Consider the following 15,180-nt stretch of genomic DNA (forward strand, 5'->3'; position numbering starts at 1 on the left):
ATTTAATAGGGGACACATCAATAACTTTTATATCTTCATCTTTATTTTCATAGGAACTAGAAGAACACGCTCTTATAAAGGCATCTTTCTTAGCACGCATCCTAGCGGTTCTTTCTTTGCACTCATCAATGGAAATTCTTATGGCTTTGAGAGACTCATTGATATCATGCTTAGGTGGAATAGATCTAAGTTTCAAAGAATCAACATCAAGAGAAATTCTATCAACGTTCCTAGCCAACTAATCAATCTTAAGCAATTTTTCTTCAATCAAAGCATTAAAATTCTTTTGCAAAGTAATAAATTCTTTAATATTAGATTCAAAATCAGAGGGCACCTTATTATAATTTCCATAAGAATTGTTGTAGGAATTACTATAATTATTAGAGGGATTACTAGGATAAGGCCTAGGATGGAAATTTCCTCTATATGCGTTGTTACCAAAATTGTTCCTACCAACAAAATTCACATCCAGAGATTCATTATTATTCTCAATCAAAGTAGACAAAGGCATATCATTAGGATTAGAAGAAACGATCTTACTAGCAAATAATTTCATAAGTTCATCCATCTTTCCACTCAAAATATTAATTTCTTCTATCGCATGCACCTTTTTATTAGTAGATCTTTCAGTATGCCATTGAGATAATTAACCATAATATTATCTAGGAGTTTAGTAGCTTCTCCTAAAGTGATTTCCATAAAAGTGCCTCCCGCGGCCGAATCTAAAAGATTTCTAGAAGCAAAATTCAATCCAGCATAAAATTTTTGTATAATCATCCACAAATTTAAACCATGAGTAGGGCAATTACGTCATTAGTTTCATTCTCTCCCAAGCTTGTGCAACATGTTCATGATCAAGTTTCTTAAATTTCATAATATCGTTTCTAAGAGAGATGATCTTAGCGAGAGGAAAATACTTAGAGATAAAAGCATCTTTGCATTTGTTCCATGAATCAATACTATTTTTAGGCAAAGACGAAAACCAAGTTTTAGCACGATCTCTAAGCGAAAAAGGAAATAGCTTCAATTTAACAATATCATTAGCCACATCTTTCTTCTTTTGCATATCACACAAATCAACGAAGCTATTTAGATGGGTAGCGGCATCTTCACTAGGAAGGCCGGAAAACGGATCTTTCATGACAAGATTCAGCAAAGCAGTATTAATTTCACAAGATTTAGCATCGATAAGAGGAGCAATCGGAGTGCTAATAAAATCACTGTTGTTGGTATTGATGAAGTCACACAATTTAGTGTTATCTTGAGCCATCGCGACAAGCAAGCAAACTAACACACAAGCAAACAAAAAGCAAGCGGGCAAAAAGAGGCAAATAGAGAAAGAGAGGGAGGATAGAGAGAGAGGGCGAATAAAACGGCAAGGGTGAAGTGGGGGAGAGGAAAACGAGAGGCAAATGGCAAATAATGTAATGCAGGAGATAAGGGTATGTGATGGGTACTTGGTATGTTGACTTTTGCGTAGACCTCCCCGGCAACGGCGCCAGAAATCCTTCTTGCTATCTCTTGAGCACTACGTTGGTTTTCCCCGAAGAGGAAGGGATGATGCAGCAAAGTAGTGTAAGTATTTCCCTCAGTTTTTGAGAACCAAGGTATCAATTCAGTAGGAGGCTACGCGCCAGTCCCTCGCACCTGCACAAAACAAATAAATCCTCGCAACCAACGCGATAAGGGGTTGTCAATCCCTACACGGCCACTTACGAGAGTGAGATCTGATAGATATGATAAGATAATATTTTTGGTATTTTTATGATAAAGATGCAAAGTAAAATAAAAGCAAAGGAAATAACTAAGTAGTAGGAGATTAATATGATGAAGATAGACCCGGGGGCCATAGGTTTCACTAGTGACTTCTCTCGAGAGCATAAATATTCTATGGTGGGTGAACAAATTACTGTTGAGCAATTGACAGAATTGAGCATAGTTATGAGAATATCTAGGCATGATCATGTATATAGGCATCATGTCCAAGACAAGTAGACCAACTCCTGCCTGCATCTACTACTATTACTCCACTCATCGACCGCTATCCAGCATGCATCTAGAGTATTAAGTTAAAAGCAGAGTAACTCCTTAAGCAAGATGACATGATGTAGAGGGATAAACTCATGCAATATGATGAAAACTCCATCTTGTTATCCTCGATGGCAACAATACAATACGTGCCTTGCTGCCCCTACTGTCACTGGGAAAGGACACCGCAAGATTGAACCCAAAGCTAAGCACTTGTCCCATTGCAAGAAAGATCAATCTAGTAGGCCAAACCAAACTGATAATTCGAAGAGACTTGAAAAGATAACCAATTATACATAAAAGAATTCAGAGAAGATTCAAATATTGTTCATAGATAGACTTGATCATAAACCCACAATTCATCGGTCTCAACAAACACACCGCAAAAAGAAGATTACATCGAATAGTTCTCCACAAGAGAGGGGGAGAACATTGTATTGAGATCCAAAAAGAGAGAAGAAGCCATCTAGCTAATAACTATGGACCCGTAGGTCTGAGGTGAACTACTCACACTTCATCAGAGGGGCTATGGTGTTGATATAGAAGCCCTTCATGATCGATGCCCCCTCCGGCGGAGCTCCGGAACAGGCCCCAAGATGGGATCTCGTAGATACAGAAAGTTGAGGCGATGGAATTAGGGTTTTGGCTCCGTCTCTAATCGTTTGGGGGTACGTAGGTATATATAGGAGGAAGGAGTACGTTGGTGGAGCAACAGGGGGCCCACGAGGGTGGAGGGCGCGCCTGGGAAGGGTAGGCGCGCCCCCTACCTCGTGGCCTCCTCTTTTGTGTCTTGACGTAAGGTCCAAGTCTCCTGGGTCTTGTTCGTTGAGAAAATCACGTTTCCGAAGGTTTCATTCCGTTTGGACTCCGTTTGATATTCCTTTTCTTCGAAACCCTAAAACAGACAAAAAACAGCAATTCTGGGCTGGGCCTCCGGTTAATAGGTTAGTCCCAAAAATAATATAAAAGTTGATAATAAAGCCCAATAATGTCCAAAACAGTAGATAATATAGCATGGAGCAATCAAAAATTATAGATACGTTGGAGACGTATCAACTGCTACGGGAATGAAGCCGGCGCGAGGGCGGGGCATTTTCCTCGGCTGCGCGAATGATAAGGATATTTAGGAAAATTGGAGGGAGTTTCGGTGAAGGTGGATAAATTATCCTCCTCTATTCGAATCGGTTAGGTACGACGTTAGTGAGGAAAGTCGATTTTATCCTGGAAAGTCGAATTTATCCTCCCATGCGGTCGGATAGGGGATTGGTTAGAGTTGCCATAACCTCGTTGTACAAGCTTTTTTGCTCGATTAAGAGGAAGGCGCAAATTCAATTTACTCCTCTACTGTAGTACTCCATCCGTTCCTAAACATAAGCCTTTCAGAATTTTAATATAAACTACATACAAAGCAAATGAGTGAATCTTTAAAATATATCCATATAAAATCTGGATGTATTTCATATTAAAATCTCTAAAAAGCCTTATATTTAGAAACAGATGGAATACTTATCAAAATTGGAGCGAGAAATTTCCCTATTGCGAGCACTTTGAAGGAAAGGAGTAACGTGAAATTTCCCTGTCGCGAGCACTTTGAAGGAAAGGAGTAACGCGAAATGCACAGGGACTCTTCTTCTTTTGTAAGCACTGGGGCTCGGGATACAGCGTACACCTCCTCTGCTCTGGGCCAAACCAAAATCTCCCGTCTAGCGTTCGGACCCATTGTGGAGACCACCGTCGCTCCCCTCCCGCTAAAACGGACGGCGTCAATAGGCCATCTCCTGCTCTCCGCACCTCGTCTGCTCGCACCATGGAGGCAGAGCAGCGGCGCAGACCAAAACCACCGTTGAAGAACACTACTATGGACACATGCACCTACGGATTCTCCTTCCTCCTAACACTACACCGGCGGCGCTTCACCATGACCACGCCACCGGGATCGGCTGCTGCTGCACCATGTAGTGCTGCTGCTGCTGCCACTGGGGCATCGAGAGCTGCTGGTCGGCCCTATCCCGCTCCACCTCCATGGACGTGCCCTCGCCGTCCTCGGCCTCCATCATCTCTGCCGCCGTGCACGCCGTCTGGGCGCGGGGCGGCGCCCAGGGGACCATCGCCAGGTTGGAGCTCTCGGCTCTAGCAAGCCCCACGAATAGCGTGCGGTGGTTGCTCGCCTCTGGCAGCGTCGTGCCTGCGTGATCGAATCGACTTGCAGATTAGATTCGTTGATCCAAGCAGGAAAGATGAATGAGCCTAATTTGATTAAGAGCGTGACTCGAGGAATGGGAGGAAGGCGCGGAGGCACGTACCGTTGAGCGATTGGATCCACTCCGGGCTGACACGGAGATGGCCGCCGGGCCGGAGCGGGCCTAGCAGCAGCCTGCGCTCGGAAGTTATGCATAATAGTCTGAAAATTGAACCCAAGTCTTACTCCCTCTGTTCTGAATTGAAAGATGTTTTGGACATATCAACATGGGCTATATACAGACTGAAATAAGTGAACAAACATATGTTCTAATTTGAAACGGAGGGAGTATTTCTTAAATTACGAGCAACACCGCTTGCTCTTGCCCAAGTCAGTCTCAGTAAATCCTGATCAGACTGTAACTTCAGATAAGATTGATCTCATTCATTTGATGTAAGAAAGCTCAGGTCTTTACAACTATAGAAGATCAGTTAACACAAGTTTGACAACTCCATGGCCGTTCTGAATCTATTGCGGAATCGAATCTATGGTGCCTCTTTTGAAATTTAAATTGATCTTTCGACTGTATTGGATCTCTGTGTTACGTGCATCTATACTTGTAGGAGTTTTTTTTTCTTTGAGGAACTAGGAGGAGTTTTTATGCAATGTAAGCAATCTCAATTCAAGCATCACATTCATATGCACCCTTTTGAAGTTCACACTTGAAATCTTCATACTTGAATACTGCAACCTATGAACAATGTGGAGAACAATGGTCAATTGTTCCTTCCCCGCGAACCCTCATCGTGACCGCAATGGCACCACAACTCGACCTTGCTTGCATGTTCCGATTTCCTACCGCGTGGCTGCTTCATGTGTTTGATCAGAGAGTTTTCACGCGCTGAGTTGAGTTATACATACCTTCCTCCACTAAGAATGGTTGCATAGAGGGCGTGATTGCGGTACCTGACATCTAGAATTTCGATGCCAGCAGTGCGAGGAAGCAGGACATGGGCGACTCCAGGACGTAGCTCCGGATCGCCAGCTTGCCATGCTTCCCATGGTCGAAGTCCAGTCGAGCTCCCCGACCCACTGTCGCTCAAATCCAGGCTCCAGCTGCTGCTCATATTTGTTGTGAAGATGTGATGCCTCGAGATCGTTGCGCCAGGTGTCTTCCAGTTATTCATCGTCGTTGCCATATCATTCGCTTGCGTGTTGCATCTTGCCATGTCATCATGTGCATTGCATCATCATGTTATCAAAACTTGCATCTGTCCCGGTCTCTCAGTTCCTTCCGTTGTCCGTTCTGAGCCCAGACACACTTGCACGCGCTCGCGGCACGTCCGAAATATTATTTTATAAGTGGCCGGTAAATGTTCTCGGAATGGGATGAAAGTTGGCGTGCCGTGTTGTTTTGTTGTAGGTAGACCGCCTGCCAAGTTTCATTGCATTCAGAGTTCGTTTGATAGCCCAACCGTTAAACTATAGCGGCATTATAGCCGGTCTAACGTCGGACGTTTTCGGTCTTCGGAAACAGTCGCCGGGCCTTTCTCTCTTCTCTTTTCTCAGCCTGAAGCCTTCCGCACAGTCCACTACCTACCACCAGGCCTAACCTAGGCTCTCTCTCAGTCCGCGGACCTCCTCGCGCGCGCGTCCAAAAGTTGTCCCGGACCCGACCCGGACAGTCGTTACCGTTGTGTCCGGATCATCCCCAAATATCTACAAAACGTCTCGATTTTTTTTATTGGACTTCCTAACCTATTTTTTTCCCAGCCGTCTGTTTTAGATCGAAGGGCTTCCATTAGTCTGCATATAGACCCACTCTCCATATATAACCAGTCAAACCCTAGCCTATCCTGTCCAATCCACCAATCCTCCTCGCCGCCGCCACTCTCTTCATCGGGATCCAACCCGCAGCCATCCTCTCCCTCCCTCGTTTTCAGCACCACCAACCGGAGCCCGCAACCACGATCCAAATCCTTCCCGACAGTCTCCCTTTTTTTGCGCGCTTGACGAATTGGGTCGCCCGAGCCCCGAGCTCCTTCGCTGTTCTTTCCCCAAGCTCCTCTCGTGCTAGTATCCTCGTAGCCCCGAGCCTCCCTGTGCGTCTCCACCACGCCTCGTCGTCCGGCGACCGGCACCGCTGTCGGCGACCGAACTAGCAGCAACGTCGCCCCTGCCTTCTTCTTTTCTCCCGTGCTCCTACCTCGTCTCACCTCTGTCTCCCTCACTCTGTTTTGGACCAGGGGCCCCGCGCCATGGAGCTCCATGTCCACCGGCTCGCCTCCGCTTCGATCCGGCAGGGAATGGGATCCCGACGATCTCCCGCGACCGGATCCGGCCACCTCGACGCCTGTGACCTCGGGCCCCGCAGGACCTCCTCCTCGCCTAGCCACTCCAGTGACCTGCAAGTCGACCTTCGCGCCCTGCCAATCTCCTTCTTCCTCTCGTTCTCTCCCTCGCCTCACCTCTCTCCCTCTCTGTCTTCAGGGACACGACCTAGCAAGCCGCCAGGGGCACCCGAGGCATGGACCACCGATGCCGACGCCGCCAAGCTCCTCTACCACCAAAAACGGGCTCCCCACGTTCGGATCTGACCACCCCCGCACCTCTATCCGCCCGTTCCCGCCGTTGTCCGCCGACCCCGTCGTCGGAACTCCCGCCGTCGTCCTCTACATCACCATGGGTGTGCTGCTGCTTCTGTCTTTAGAACGAGTAGAGCAGCTCGCCCGAACCCCTCGCCCGTTGACCGGCCTCGCCTGCCCAGATCTGCGCCTGGGCCACTTCTTGCACAAGTCCCAGCGCCACCCAGCGAACCAGCCGGCCCACTGCTCCATCGTCCTGGGCCGAAGCCCATGGGTGAGGCCAGCTCCAGCACTTCCCCTGTGCACTTCTGGGCCTATTAGTTTCGGCCTGTTCATGTTTTTTTCTTAGGTCTACGAATTTAGCTTTTTCCAAAAAACTGTTGTTTTACAGAAAACCCCTTGTAGATCATGCGTATGCACCGCATACCGCATCCCACATATCATGCCATGTTCATGTGTTGGTTGTTTACTATGTTGTGTGCTTCTTTCCGGTGTTGCTTCTTCGGGTTGGTTCCGATAACGTCGCGTTTGTGAGGACCCGTTCGTCTACGTCTGTTTTTCTTCCTCATGGACTCGTTCTTCTTCCTTGCGGGATCTCAGGCAAGATGACCATACCCTCGAAATCACTTCTATCTTTGCTTGCTAGTTGCTCGCTCTTTTGCTATGCCTATGCTGCGATACCTACCACTTGCTTATCATGCCTCCGATATTGTTAAGCCAAGCCTCTAACCCACCTTGTCCTAGCAAACCGCTGTTTGGCTATGTTACCGCTTTGCTCAGCCCCTCTTATAGCGTTGTTAGTTGCAGGTGAAGATTGGAGCTTGTTCCATGTTGGAACAAGGATATTTTGTTGGGATATCACAATATCTCTTATTTAATTAATGCATCTATATACTTGGTAAAGGGTGGAAGGCTCGGCCTTATGCCTGGTGTTTTGTTCCACTCTTACCGCCCTAGTTTCCGTCATATCGGTGTTATGTTCCCGGATTTTGGGTTCCTTACACGGTTGGGTTATAATGGGAACCCCTTGGTAGTTCGCCTTGAATAAAACTCCTCCAGCAATGCCCAACATTGGTTTTACCGCTCGCCACCTAGCCTTTTCTTTCCCTTGGGTTCTGCAGACTCAAGGGTCATCTTTATTTTAACCCCCCGGGCCAGTGCTTCTCTAAGTGTTGGTCCGAAACGGGCAGCCTGCGGGGCCACCTCGGGGAAACTCGAGGGCTGGTTTTACTCGTAGCTTGACCTATCTGAGTGTGCCCTGAGAACAAGATATGTGCAGCTCCTATCGGGATTTGTCGGCACATTCGGGCGGTGTTGCTGGACTTGTTTTACCATTGTCGAGGATGTCTTGTAACCGGAATGCCGAGCCTGATCGGATTGTCTTGGGAGAAGGAATATCCTTCGTTGACCGTGAGAGCTTGTGATGGGCTAAGTTGGGACACCCCTGCAGGGATTTGAACTTTTAAAAGCCGTGCCCGTGGTTATGGTCAGATGGGAATTTGTTAATGTCCGGTTGTAGAAAACCTGAAGTTTACCTTAATTAAAATACATCCACCGTGTGACCGCGTGTGTAACCGTGATGGTCTCTTTCCGGCGGAGTCCAGGAAGTGAACACGGTGTTGGAGTAATGCTTGACGTAGGTTGTTCTAGGATCACTTCTTGATCATAGTTTCTGGACCGTGCTTTGCCTTCTCTTCTCGCTCTCATTTGCGTATGTTAGCCACCGCATATGCTAGTCGCTTGCTGCAGCTCCACCTCATACCTTTTACCCTACCTATAAGCTTATATAGTCTTGATCGCGAGGGTGTGAGATTGATGAGTCCCCGTGACTCGCAGATACTTCCAAAACCAGCTTGCAGGTGCCGAGTATACCGTGCAGATGGCACAACCAAGCTCAAAGAGGAGCTCTAGGAAGATCTTGTCCTTTATGTTGTTCCGTTTCCAGTTGATCAGTAGTGGAGCCCGGTTGGGACGATCGGGGATCTATGTAGCATTTGGGGTAGTCTTCTTTTATTTTGGGTTTCATAGTTGGACCTTGATTGTATCTGGTTGCTGTAATGCTTTATTCATGTAATTGTGTGAAGTGGCGATTGTAAGCCAACTATGTATCTCTTTCCCTTATGTATTACATGGGTTGTGTGAAGATTACCTCACTTGCAACATTGCTTTCAGTGCGGTTATGACTCTAAGTCGTGCTTCGACACGTGGGAGATATAGCCGCATCAAGGGCATTACAAGTTGGTAATCAGAGCCTTCCCCGACTTTAGGAGCCCCCTGCTTGATCAAATCGCTGGCGTTGTTGAGTATAGAAAATTGTTTTGAGTCATTTAGGATTATATATATATCAGAGAGTTAGGAATTATTTTTACTCCTCAGTCCCTTCGTTGCTCTGGTGAGGCATCCTGACGTAGAGTTTTGACTCTTCTCTTCTCAAATTTCACTAAAAAAAATTAGGATCACGCGGGTATCTTGGAATTGTTCCGATGGTTTTGTGACGAGAACATTGTTCTTGGTGCCTCCTGACATTTAGGGGCTGTGGTAGTGTCCCGGGGAGTTGAGCTCCGAGGTGTTGTCGTCACAATTTTATCGTTGCAGTTCTGGAATACCTGAGTTCGCCGACATCGAAAATCTCTTTTATGCAGTTGTTGGTGAGATAACTTCGACGCCACCCAGTACTGGGGCGGGAGTTAGGGAGTATTGCCATAACTTGTATAACGGATGTTTTTTCAAAGGTTGAGGTAAACGATTTCTGAAGGTTTCTTGGTTATATGTTGAAGGATGGATACAGCTGGATGCAGGATTTGCTAGTTTTGGGTGAGATATTATGCTCCCCCTGTATCCCCAACACCTGATTGCATAACCGGAAAGTTTCGGGAGTTTATAAGTGGGAATTCAAGTAGCTCCTAGGATATCCTTCCGTCAGATGTATGATATGAAATTGGGGTTCGACGTCTAATGGTCCGCCTATTCACGGTTGGTTTTACAGTGGTCTCGTTGTGTCTTAAAGAGTCCTTGGCTATGCCGACTCGGGGACGCTTCGTATGTCATGTGCACTGCCTTGTACATGACGGTGCTGTACGATCGAGCCTGTGTAGGCCCCACCACGAAAACTTCGGACGAAATCTCTATCATATGTTTGTTCTGGCTTATTCTGCAAGTCAATCCTTGTTTTTGTTTTGAGTTGTGGTATTCGAGTTGCTTCGAAGTCAAATGTTGATTCCATACCCTCCTAAGTGGTGTTCTCATACTCCTATGTGAATACTAATCCTTCATGATAATTGAGTTTGGCATGTCAATCCTTCTCAACTGGCGTGTTTCTCTTCAAGTGGATCCGATCATTTTCAACATTCGCAAGATCCAATCTCAGTTTTTTTCATCAACGTTGTTCGTTTCATCCGTCTTCAAGTTGACTTTGTTTTCCCTCCCTCCCACCCTTTTTCTTCAAGGACTCATATAACTTATTAAAGTGTCCATTTTATTCATGTGAAGACTCTTCATTCTTGTCTTTGAATGTTCTTATCCGGTGATTCTCATGAAGATACTAACGGAGCCTCAAGTTCGTCACTCTTCACTTATTTTCTTCTCCGGTGGATCCAATTCTAGCTTTGTTGATCCTTTTCCTCGTTTCAAATACTTTCTCGTGCCGGTGCACCTCATAACCATTCACTTCTCGCTATTCATTTGTTCCGGAGTGATAAAGATATCTCAGAAGATTCGTGTTTCCACTCTTAATCCGTTCAAGCTATTTTGAGGATGTTATCTCATTCAAGCCTTTTAATTCAACCGGTGCAATCTATCTTTTAAATCGCTCAACGGTGTATCTTTTAAGTGGGCCCTAACCCACAAGTCTTTTCCCAGGATCTTACCTGACTCTTCTTATTTTCCCGGGGCTATCCTCAAATTTCTTTTCAAAGTTTGACGTAAGAATGATTTATCATCAATCAAACGCATTTCTCCAAGATCGGTTAAATTCTTTTCATCGTTGGCTAAATCTCTTCGCTTTTGATTCTTCTGGGGCGTCTAAATAATTCATGGTGGTGTTTCTCGTCGTCATTCTCAGATTTTGAAGACCGAAGAAGAGTTTCTTTTAAATCTTGCCCCATTCTCGGCCATCCTCTCATATTTGTTTTTGATTGTGGGAATTCTTTTCACACATCCGGAGCTATTCAAGAGTCTTCTCAGTTTGATTATCTGGAGTCCATCATTTCAGATTTTATTCATTCTCAGCTTTCAGTTATCATTCTCCAATCTTACCGGTGCTTCGTTCTAGTGATCTCTAATCAGTCATGATCCCTTCGTTCTCATGTATCTAGTTTGTCTCAAGTATCGTCATTCATTTCACAATTCTTACCCGGTGATTCATCCCTTTACTTCGCTCTTTTTTTCAATTCTTACGGTGTTTCGTTCAAGAGTTCTCTTCCTTGGTTATTATATCAATTTATTCGTTCTTCCAAATTCTTACGGTGGTTATTCCAAGATATTGTCTTCCTTCGTTCATCATATCAATTTATTCGTTGTTTCAACCCGACCGGTGATTCGTTGAAGACTTTCTCAAGTTTGCGCGATATCTCTCTTAATATTTTCTACGAGAATAAGTAGTATGCCAAATCCGTTGCTTGTCATCAATTTAAATTGGTGAAGGATAAGCGTAACATAATTCTTATTCTTGATTCACCCAAGTGATTAATTCCTTATTCTGGAGGCTCATCAAATTCTCGGTTTCACTTGATTCATCGTTCTTTTCCCGGAGTTTCAAGATCTCTCTTTTATCTTGTCGCATAAGCTTCATTCAATCATTGCAAGGCTTCAATCTTATTTTTTTCATCTTTCTTTTCGTTATCCTTTTGTTTAACGGAGTTCTTTATGGAGGCGCTACATGATGGTTCATAAAGGATTTAATTCCTTCTGGAAGTGTTCATCAAGATTCTTTTCAGAGGAGCTCAAGCATTCTTCAACTTGCAATACGGAGTGCAATTCTTTCTTCCGTATCATTGAAGGTGGTATTATGTCATTCTTCATAATTTGAGTTCATGTTTCATGATTCACATGTTGTTAAGAATGAGGTATTTTAAATCCATCAACCTCTTCGTTGGAGTTATCTTGTGTCATGTTTCACCTAAAGCCTTCCCTAAGGATTGTTGCTATCTGTGGTGCTTATCAATGATCCAAGTCATTCATTTATCCTCCCGGTGAGACAAGTTTCTCGTCTCCTTGTTCACATCAATCCAATCTATTGTTTCCGTTAGTGGCAGAATTTCACCTCATAATTTTGAGTTGTCTTCTATAAGTCCATATCAAGCTTATCCTTTTCGTTGTTGATTTCCCAACAACTCCATTCAATCCTTCTTTTTAAGGATGCTCTCTCAAATTCATTTCAGGCAGAACTTGTTGCCTTCTTCTCTGTTCTTTTGGGTCCATTCTTATATTTCTTCCGGAGGCTTTGTGAGATTGCTCTCTTCAACTCATCTTCTTGTTTGTCAGGACCTTGTTCTTTTTATGCTTATCCTTTTAACCGGAGTGTTGTGCCCTTTTGCTCAAGTTCTTTTCATTTTATCAAGTTTTTGCCTTCCGTTTCAACCGGAGTGCTGTCCGAATTTGTTCTTCCTTGAAACTCTTCCCTACCGGAGTGCTTTCAACTTTGTTCTACTTCGTTGCATTCTTACTTTAAATTTGTTCAACTTCTCAAGGTTCTTTGATTTCACTCGTTTGTCAAATAAGCAACTTAATTTTACCTCTTCTCCTTCTCTTCTTTTTCCCTCCGGTGCCATTCTAGATCTCGGGACGAGATCCTCTCGTAGTGGTGGAGTGTTGTGACGCCCCGAGACCGTTGCGCCAGGTGTCTTCCAGTTATTCGCCGTCGTTGCCATGTCATTCTCTTGCGTGTTGCATCTTGCCATGTCATCATGTGCATTCATCATCATGTTTTCAAAACTTGCATCTGTCACGGTCTCCCAGTTCCTTCCATTGTCCGTTCTGAGCCCAGACACACTTGCACGCGCCCGCGGCACATCCAAAATATTATTTTATAAGTGGCCGGTAAATGTTCTCGGAATGGGATGAAAGTTAGCGTGCGGTGTTGTTTTGTTGTAGGTAGGCCGCCTGTCAAGTTTCATCGCATTCGGAGTTCGTTTGATAGCCCAACCGTTAAACTATAGCGGCATTATAGCCGGTCTAACGTCGGACGTTTTCGGTCTTCGAAAACAGTCGCCGGGCCTTTCTCTCTTCTCTTTTCTCAGCCTGAGGCCTTCCGCACAGTCCACTACCTACCGCCAGGCCTAACCTAGGCTCTCTCGTCAGTCCGCGGACCTCCTCGCGCGCGCGTCCGAAAGTTGTCCCGGACCCGACCCGGACAGTCGTTACCGTTGTGTCCGGATCATCCCCAAACATCTACAAAACGTCTCTGTTTTGTTTATTGGACTTCCTAACCTATTTTTTTCTCAACCGTCTGTTTTAGATCGAAGGGCTTCCAGTGGTCTGCATATAGACCCACTCTCTATATATAACAAGTCAAACCCTAGCCTATTCTGTCCAATCCACCAATCCTCCTTGCCGCCGCCACTCTCTTCATCGGGATCCTACCCGCAGCCATCCTCTCCCTCCCTTGTTTTCAGCACCACCAACCGGAGCCCGCAACCACGATCCAAATCCTTCCCGACAGTCTCCCTCTTTTTGCGTGCTTGACGAATTGGGTCGCCTGAGCCCCGAGCTCCTTCGCTGTTCTTTCGCCAAGCTCCTCTCGCGCTAGTATCCTCGGAGCCCTGAGCCTCCCTGTGCGTCTCCACCACACCTCGTTGTCCGGCGATCGAACTAGCAGCAACGTCACCCTTGCCTTCTTCTTTTCTCCCGTGCTCCTACCTCGTCTCACCTCTGTCTCCCTCACTCTGTTTTGGACCAGGGGCCCCGCGCCATGGAGCTCCATGTCCACCGGCTCGCCTCCGCTTCGATCCGGCAGGGAACGGGATCCCGGCGATCTCCCGCGACCGGATCCGGCCACCTCGATGCCCTGTGCCCTCGGGCCCCGCGGGACCTCCTCCTCGCCTAGCCACTTCGGTGACCTGCAAGTCGACCTTCGCACCCTGCCAATCTCCCTCTTCCTCTCGTTCTCTCCCTCGCCTCACCTCTCTCCCTCTCTGTCTTCAGTGACACGACCCAGCAAGCCGCCAGGGGCACCCGAGGCATGGACCTCCGATGCCGACGCCGCCGAGCTCCACTGCCACCAAAAACGGGCTCCCCACGTTCGGATTTGACCACCCCCGCACCTCTATCCGCCCGTTCCCGCCGTTATCCGTCGACCCCGTCGCCGGAACTCCTGCCGTCGTCCTCTGCATCACCGTGGGTGTGCTGCTGCTTCTGTCTTCAGAACGAGCAGAGCAGCTCGCCCGAACCCCTCGCCCGTTGACCGGCCTCGCTTGCCCAGATCTGCGCCTGGGCCGCTTCATGCACAAGGCCCAGCGCCACCCAGCGAACCAGCCGGCCCACTGCTCCATCGTCCTGGGCCGAAGCCCATGGGTGAGGCCAGCTCCAGCACTTCCCCAGTGCACTTCTAGGCCTATTAGTTTCGGCCCGTTCATGTTTTTTTTCTCAGGTCTACGAATTTAGCTTTTTACAGAAAACTGTCGTTTTACAGAAAACCCCTTGTAGATCATGCATATGCACCGCATACCGCATCCTGCATATCATGCCATGTTCATGTGTTGGTTGTTTACTATGTTGTGTGCTTCTTTCCGGTGTTGCTTCTTCGGGTTGGTTCCGATAACGTGGCGTTTGTGAGGACCCGTTCGTCTACGTCCGTTTGTCTTCCTTATGGACTCGTTCTTCTTCCTTGCGGGATCTCAGGCAAGATGACCATACCCTCGAAATCACTTCTATCTTTGCTTGCTAGTTGCTCGCTCTTTTGCTATGCCTATGCTGCGATACCTACCACTTGCTTATCATGCCTCCCATATTGTTAAGCCAAGCCTCTAACCCACCTTGTCCTAGCAAACCGTTGTTTGGCTATGTTACCGCTTTGCTCAGCCCCTCTTATAGCGTTGTTAGTTGCAGGTGAAGATTGGAGCTTGTTCCATGTTGGAACATGGATATTTTGTTGGGATATCACAATATCTCTTATTTAATTAATGCATCTATATACTTGGTAAAGGGTGGAAGGCTCGGCCTTATGCCTGGTGTTTTGTTCCACTCTTGCCGCCCTAGTTTCTGTCATATCAGTGTTATGTTCCCGGATTTTGGGTTCCTTACACGGTTGGGTTATAATGGGAACCCCTTGGCAGTTCGCCTTGAATAAAACTCCTCCAGCAATGCCCAATATTGGTTTTACCGTTCGCCACCTAGCCTTTTCTTTCCCTTGGGTTCTGCAGACTCAAGGGTTATCTTTATTTTAACCCCCCC

The sequence above is a fragment of the Triticum dicoccoides genome, chromosome 5A (genome assembly GCF_002162155.2).
Source record: "Triticum dicoccoides isolate Atlit2015 ecotype Zavitan chromosome 5A, WEW_v2.0, whole genome shotgun sequence".
Classification (NCBI taxonomy): domain Eukaryota; kingdom Viridiplantae; phylum Streptophyta; class Magnoliopsida; order Poales; family Poaceae; genus Triticum; species Triticum dicoccoides.